The sequence below is a fragment of the Littorina saxatilis genome, linkage group LG11 (assembly GCF_037325665.1).
Source record: "Littorina saxatilis isolate snail1 linkage group LG11, US_GU_Lsax_2.0, whole genome shotgun sequence".
Lineage (NCBI taxonomy): Eukaryota > Metazoa > Mollusca > Gastropoda > Littorinimorpha > Littorinidae > Littorina > Littorina saxatilis.
The window spans coordinates 6,759,919-6,766,989 of record NC_090255.1 but is presented as its reverse complement, the minus strand read 5'-3'; the positions used below and the strand labels follow the sequence as shown (position 1 = coordinate 6,766,989).

At 40.3% G+C, this 7,071-nt stretch overlaps 1 long non-coding RNA gene across 1 annotated transcript in view; it reads right to left on the bottom strand.

Annotated features, from left to right (window-relative positions):
- LOC138979652 (uncharacterized) overlaps window positions 1-50 on the bottom strand; it is a 58,006-nt gene extending 57,956 nt beyond the window's left edge. The window contains exon 1 of the long non-coding RNA XR_011460075.1: window positions 3-50. This is a non-coding gene — a long non-coding RNA (uncharacterized lncRNA). The remainder of the gene's footprint in view (window positions 1-2) is intronic.
- Between the last annotated feature and the right edge of the window lie 7,021 nt (window positions 51-7,071).

Genomic DNA, 7,071 nt, shown 5'->3' with positions numbered 1-7,071 from the left:
ACCTTGAATGGTTGAAAACGACGTTAAACACCAAATAAAGAAAGAAAGAACCCCCCCCCCCCCCCCCCCCCTATTTGAGACTCCTTCCTTGTTTAAGACCTAAGGTTCCACTGTATTTTCTCTTTTTCTCTATGTTCAGCACATTCTCTTGTTTATTTGAGGAGAGGAGGAATTGTTCATCTTTGTTTACTTTTTGTGTGCGGTTATGACATGAACATTATTTGTGAACATTATGAACTCGGCATTATTTATTGTTGCTGAACAGATTTTGGGTTATACATGTTCATGTCAAACTGCATTATTAACCACAGGTCTGATCTGTTGAGATTAAAGTGTATCATGTAAGACTCAAACAATCCAGGTTTCCCAATTGCTTCGTTTCCGGCCAATTTATGTGGAGCACGTGATGCGCACAAAAAATATTGGCGGTCTAAAAGTGTCGTCTGCGCAATGATCGCGGCGGCTTTCTTGACCGCCAAGGACGACCGCGCACGTTGTGAGACGTCATTCGTTAGACCTCAATAGAATCGGGAGTTTTGTGCCTGGAACGCCAGAGACCATTGTTCAAGCATTTGGCATATCTTGCTCATCAGTTAATGTTTCGCTGTGTGTTTCTCATCCTTTACATGTGTGACAGGGAGACTACTGCGTCACCCTTCACAGCAGACTCTACAGTTGTCTGCCTTTGAAGAGCGCAAGCTTTTTATAGCTTGACGTTTCTTCTACGCAGTTTACACCCTGTGAATTGTAGAGTTCTGTTTGTGATAGGGTCAGGCTGCTGCTATCTCCTATGTTCTTGGGAACATTTGCGTACTCTTAACAGTTTTTATGAGGCTATTAATTTAGCTCTAATATTCTCCGTTTGAATGGCTTTGCCTCCAATGGTGATTGTTGTGTTTCGGCACTCGGTTACACATGTACCTGACTCAGTTTATGGTCATGCTTTTACACGGGATTTTGTTTGTTTGTTTGTTTGTTTAATGCCCAGCCGACCACGAAGGGCCATATCAGGGCGGTGCTGCTTTGACATAACGTGCGCAACACACAAGACAGAAGTCGCAGCACAGGCTTCATGTCTCACCCAGTCACATTATTCTGACACCGGACCAACCAGTCCTAGCACTAACCCCATAATGCCAGACACCAGGCGGAGCAGCCACTAGATTGCCAATTTTAAAGTCTAAGGTATGACCCGGCCGGGGTTCAAACCCACGGCCTCCCGATCACGGGGCGGACGCCTTACCACTAGGCCAACCGTGCCGGTTTTACACGGGATTAGAGCATTCTTTCACCCAGACACATACCAACAGTCAACGGCCTGACTGCTTGCTTTGATGACTTGAAATTTGGGATGAATTTATTTTGTTAAATGCCACTAGTGGCTTTTACAAAATTAAACTCATCACAACGGGCGCAATGGCTTGGTGGTAAGACGCCGGCCTCCAAAGCGGAAGGTCGCGGGTTCGATTCCCGGTCGCGTCGGGTGGGTTTAAGAGGGAGATTTTTCCAATTTCCCAGGTCAACTTTTGTGCAGACCTGTGTACACTCAAGCACAAGACCAAGTGCGCACGGAAAAGATCCTGTAATCCATGTCAGAGTTCGGTGGGTTATAGAAACATAAAAATACCCAGCATGCTTCCTCCGAAAGCGGCGTATGGCTGCCTAAATGGCGGGATAAAAACGGTCATACACGTAAAAATCCACTTGTGTAAAAACATGATTTACGTGGGAGTTTCAACCCACAAACGCAGAAGAAGAAAAGTCATCACAAAATTCCCACTGTGCACGAAAAGAACCCAGTCCGTTGAGTTTTGGGATGTGACCAAGTGGAGGGACGGTCTTATCCCATGTAAAATCCTGGCCAGATCTGAGACGGTGAACCAAGCTGTTTTCACAAGGAGGAGTGTGTCTCTAAGATGAATTATGCTTGTCACAGTATTTGATCAAGGGAGGTTAGATCTGAGACGGTGAACCAAGCTGTTTTCACAAGGAGGAGTGTGTCTCTAAGATGAATTATGCTTGTCACAGTATTTGATCAAGGGAGGTTAGATCTGAGACGGTGAACCAAGCTGTTTTCACAAGGAGGAGTGTGTCTCTAAGATGAATTATGCTTGTCACAGTATTTGATCAAGGGAGGTTAGATCTGAGACGGTGAACCAAGCTGTTTTCACAAGGAGGAGTGTGTCTCTGAGATGAATTATGCTTGTCACAGTATTTGATCAAGGGAGGTTAGATCTGAGACGGTGAACCAAGCTGTTTTCACAAGGAGGAGTGTGTCTCTAAGATGAATTATGCTTGTCACAGTATTTGATCAAGGGAGGTTAGATCTGAGACGGTGAACCAAGCTGTTTTCACAAGGAGGAGTGTGTCTCTAAGATGAATTATGCTTGTCACAGTATTTGATCAAGGGAGGTTAGATCTGAGACGGTGAACCAAGCTGTTTTCACAAGGAGGAGTGTGTCTCTGAGATGAATTATGCTTGTCACAGTATTTGATCAAGGGAGGTTAGATCTGAGACGGTGAACCAAGCTGTTTTCACAAGGAGGAGTGTGTCTCTAAGATGAATTATGCTTGTCACAGTATTTGATCAAGGGAGGTTAGATCTGAGACGGTGAACCAAGCTGTTTTCACAAGGAGTGTGTCTCTCAGATGAATTATGCTTGTCACAGTATTTGATCAAGGGAGGTCAGATCTGAGACGGTGAACCAAGCTGTTTTCACAAGGAGTGTGTCTCTCAGATGAATTATGCTTGTCACAGTATTTGATCAAGGGAGGTCAGATCTGAGACGGTGAACCAAGCTGTTTTCACAAGGAGTGTGTCTAAGATGAATTATGCTTGTCACAGTATTTGATCAAGGGAGGTTAGATCTGAGACGGTGAACCAAGCTGTTTTCACAAGGAGGAGTGTGTCTCTAAGATGAATTATGCTTGTCACAGTATTTGATCAAGGGAGGTCAGATCTGAGACGGTGAACCAAGCTGTTTTCACAAGGAGGAGTGTGTCTCTGAGATGAATTATGCTTGTCACAGTATTTGATCAAGGGAGGTTAGATCTGAGAAACAAAGGGATGTAAGCTCTGTAGATATAGATGACAATCAATTTTCAATTACAGTGGAACCCCCCTTTTTAGACCTCCACAAATCTGAAATAACCAGGTCTTAAAATGGAGGGAGTCTTAAAATGGGGGTAATTTGACAGAGGTTATGAATAGAAAGTCTGAGAAAACAGGGTCTTAAAATGGGGGTTCCACTGTACTTAAATTGCACAGTACAGTGGAATCCCCTTTTTACATTTAGTCAAGTTATGACTAAATGTTTTAACATCGAGGGGGGAATCGAGACGAGGGTCGTGGTGTATGTGTGTGTGTGTGCGTGCGTGTAGAGCGATTCAGACTAAACTACTGGACCGATCTTTATGAAATTTGACATGAGAGTTCCTGGGAATGATATCCCCGAACGTTTTTTTCTTTTTTTCGATAGATACCTTTGATGACGTCATATCCGGCTTTTTGTAAAAGTTGAGGCGGCACTGTCACACCCTCATTTTTCAATCAAATTGATTGAAATTTTGGCCAAGCAATCTTCGACGAAGGCCGGACTTTGGTATTGCATTTCAGCTTGGTGGCTTAAAAAATAATTAATGACTTTGGCCATTAAAAATCTGAAAATTGTAAAAAATATTATTTGTTTCTAAAACGATCCAAATTTACGTTCATCTTATTCTTCATCATTTTCTGATTCCAAAAACATATAAATATGTTATATTCGGATTAAAAACAAGCTCTGACAATTAAAAATATAAAAATTATTAATAAAATAAAATTTCCGAAATCGATTTAAAAACAATTTCATCTTATTCCTTGTCGGTTCCTGATTCCAAAAACATATAGATATGATATGTTTGGATTAAAAACACGCTCAGAAAGTTAAAACGAAAAGAGGTACAGTAAAGCGTGCTATGAAGCACAGCGCTACCGCTACCGCACCAAACAGGCTCGTCACTTTCACTGCCTTTTGCACTAGCGGCGGACTACGTTCAGTTTCATTCTGTGAGTTCCACAGCTTGACTAAATGTAGTAATTTCGCATTACGCGACTTGTTAGACCTCCAAAAATCTGAGAAAACCAGGTCTTAAAATGGAGGGAGTCTTAAAAATGGAGGTAAATGTGAGATTATGAGAAAAAAAATGTGAAAAAGCAAGGTGTTATAAGGGAGGAAGTCTGGGGGAGGTCCACTGCAGACTTGAATTTGGTCACACTTTGATTGTATCTTTCTTGATATTTGAAATGATGAATATTTGCATAATTCTCGTTAGATCTGAATTGCATTGCACAAAGTCTATGTCTGAAGTCATTTCAGGTGTAGTACCGGTGATATTTCCACTTTTGAATCTCATGAAGGTTCATGTTCTTGCCTGACAAAGTACTTGTCTGCCATACATATTTCTGTTATAGTTGTTGACACACAAGTCTGAAATCTTACAGTATTACTCACATGTATTTCGATAAGAGAGCTATTTTCTTTCGGCTCGAAAAATGATTTTAGGACTTGTGTGCAACAATGCAGATTATAGATCTAATGGAAATTGAAATCATATTTTTGTTTCCAAGACGGACTCTTTTCCTGGACTAATTATAATCACTTTGATCATCTATTGATCATAAATATCTTTGATTTTTATTTTTTTATTTTTTTTACATGGTTATAGAATTTTGTTGCACATGTGAAGACAACCTGGAGTTTTGTTTCAATGAAAATCGGAACCGAATTTCCACATAGGTTTAACCCCTTGACTTGTGCATTATTTCCATGATTAGATACTAAAAACAGATTTTTGGTTAAATTTCCTTTAAAAATAACATAGGTTTTACTTTCCTACCTACTGCCAGTTTGGAGCTAGAATTTTTTGTGAATTATTACACCCCGAACTCCAATATACCCTGGCAGTCAGGAAGTTTTGATTGGCAGCAAAAGGGTTAAAGCAATGTACAACACATTTAGTTGTAAAACATAAATGGAATTGAAAGAGAATGTCCTGCACATTAAGAGTAATAATAATAAGGATGTTTCTATTGGGGAAAATCCTACAGTAGTTCAATGAGCTTTATATTACTGAGAAAAAACAAAAACAAAATGCATATACGAATACAATACTTGAATACGAATACAATAACTTACAATTCTTGTTCCAACAACCTACCTTTCTTGTTTTTTTATTACCCCCCGCGGGTTAGGGGGAAGAATTTACCCGATGCTCCCCAGCATGTCGTAAGAGGCGACTAACGGATTCTGTTTCTCCTTTTACCCTTGTTAAGTGTTTCTTGTATAGAATATAGTCAATGTTTGTAAAGATTTTAGTCAAGCAGTAGGTAAGAAATGTTAAGTCCTTTGTACTGGAAACTTGCATTCTCCCAGTAAGGTCATATATTGTACTACGTTGCAAGCCCCTGGAGCAATTTTTTGATTAGTGCTTTTGTGAACAAGAAACAATTAAGAAGTGGCTCTATCCCATCTCCCCCCCTTTCCCCGTCGCGATATAACCTTCGTGGTTGAAAACGACGTTAAACACCAAATAAAGAAAAGAAAATGTTTTTTTATTCTGAATTTTTTAACGTTAGCAGTCTGGTTTTGGATTTTTGGCATACGCAAACAAAGAATTTTTTTTTTTTTAATTGCACAAGGTAAATTGACCGTCTTGAGCATAGTTTGAGGGTTGTTCACACCCACAATGATCACCTGTAATTGATTTATTAAATAGGCGCAAAGAAAGTAGAGGTAGAATCTTGGTGATTTGAATGTGCTAATTGTTCCGTCTCCATTGTTTCCCCCCGCGGGTTAGGGGGAAGAATTTACCCGATGCTCCCCAGCATGTCGTAAGAGGCGACTGACGGATTCTGTTTCTCCTTTTACCCTTGTTAAGTGTTTCTTGTATAGAATATAGTCAATCTTTGTGAACAAGAAACAATTAACAAGTGGCTCTATGTCTATCCCATCTCCCCCCTTTCCCCGTCGCAGTTGAAGACGACGTTAAACACCAAATAAAGAAAGAAAGAAAAGAAAGTCTCCATTGTCTGTTTGAGTATTCATAACTCTGTATTCCACTCTCCACCCAAAAAGAAAAATCACGATGATACCTCAGCCTCTTATTGTAATTGTAAATAGATCTTTGTACATATAGAATCTATTGTGAATAGATCTTTGAACTTAGAATCTGCTTTTCCTGCAAGTGGACTGTTAATTAACACAGTGCTGTATGCCTTAGACAATGTTCGGAAATCGCTGTCAGTTTTTTGGGGTTGTGGAAGAATTTGATTCAAAAATTCCTTTGTTTTTCCTTGCTTTTCCATAGTAACATTGAGGCAAGCTACACATACCTTGAAAAAACAATCACTAGCAAGTGGCTAATGTCTCTCAGGTTTGGTTCAGCGACCTGTGCCAGTGAAATCATGCGAACGACTGTTACCCCAGTGCAGTGAGAATGAGCTCCGATCTGTTCTTTCTGAAGTGTCTGCTCAATATAATGCTCTTTTCGTTCAAAAGTTCATAACCTCAGTCCTTTTTAAGACCCGATATTCTCACATTTGTAGAGGTCTTAAAAGGGGGGGTTCCAATGTCAGGCATGGGAATTGTCCGCAAAATCGCGGATTTCCGCGAAAAGGAATTAACGTTTCAGCGAAAATAAAAAATTGTCCGCGGCAAAAAAAAAGTAAATTAAATTATATGTATTAGGTACTATTGTCTCTCTATCAATTTATTGCTTACACGAGTACTATCAAACGGACATATTGGTCCAAAATGCTAAAATTGATTTTCCTCAGCGGCCCCTGGACCTCGGCCTATTTTCAGAGTTTTTTCTAATTTGGAATTCCCCTGCCTGAATGTAAAGCGCCAATAAAATTGACTGTTCTCTGGCAGTGAACAGCGCTATTGAAGAATGTTTTATTATTATTATTATTAATACTCCACTACTTAGTGATAGGCCTACAATGCTCATGTAGCTTGCCTCGATACCCCCCGCGGGTTAGGGGGAAGAATTTACCCGATGCTCCCCAGCATGTCGTAAGAGGCGACG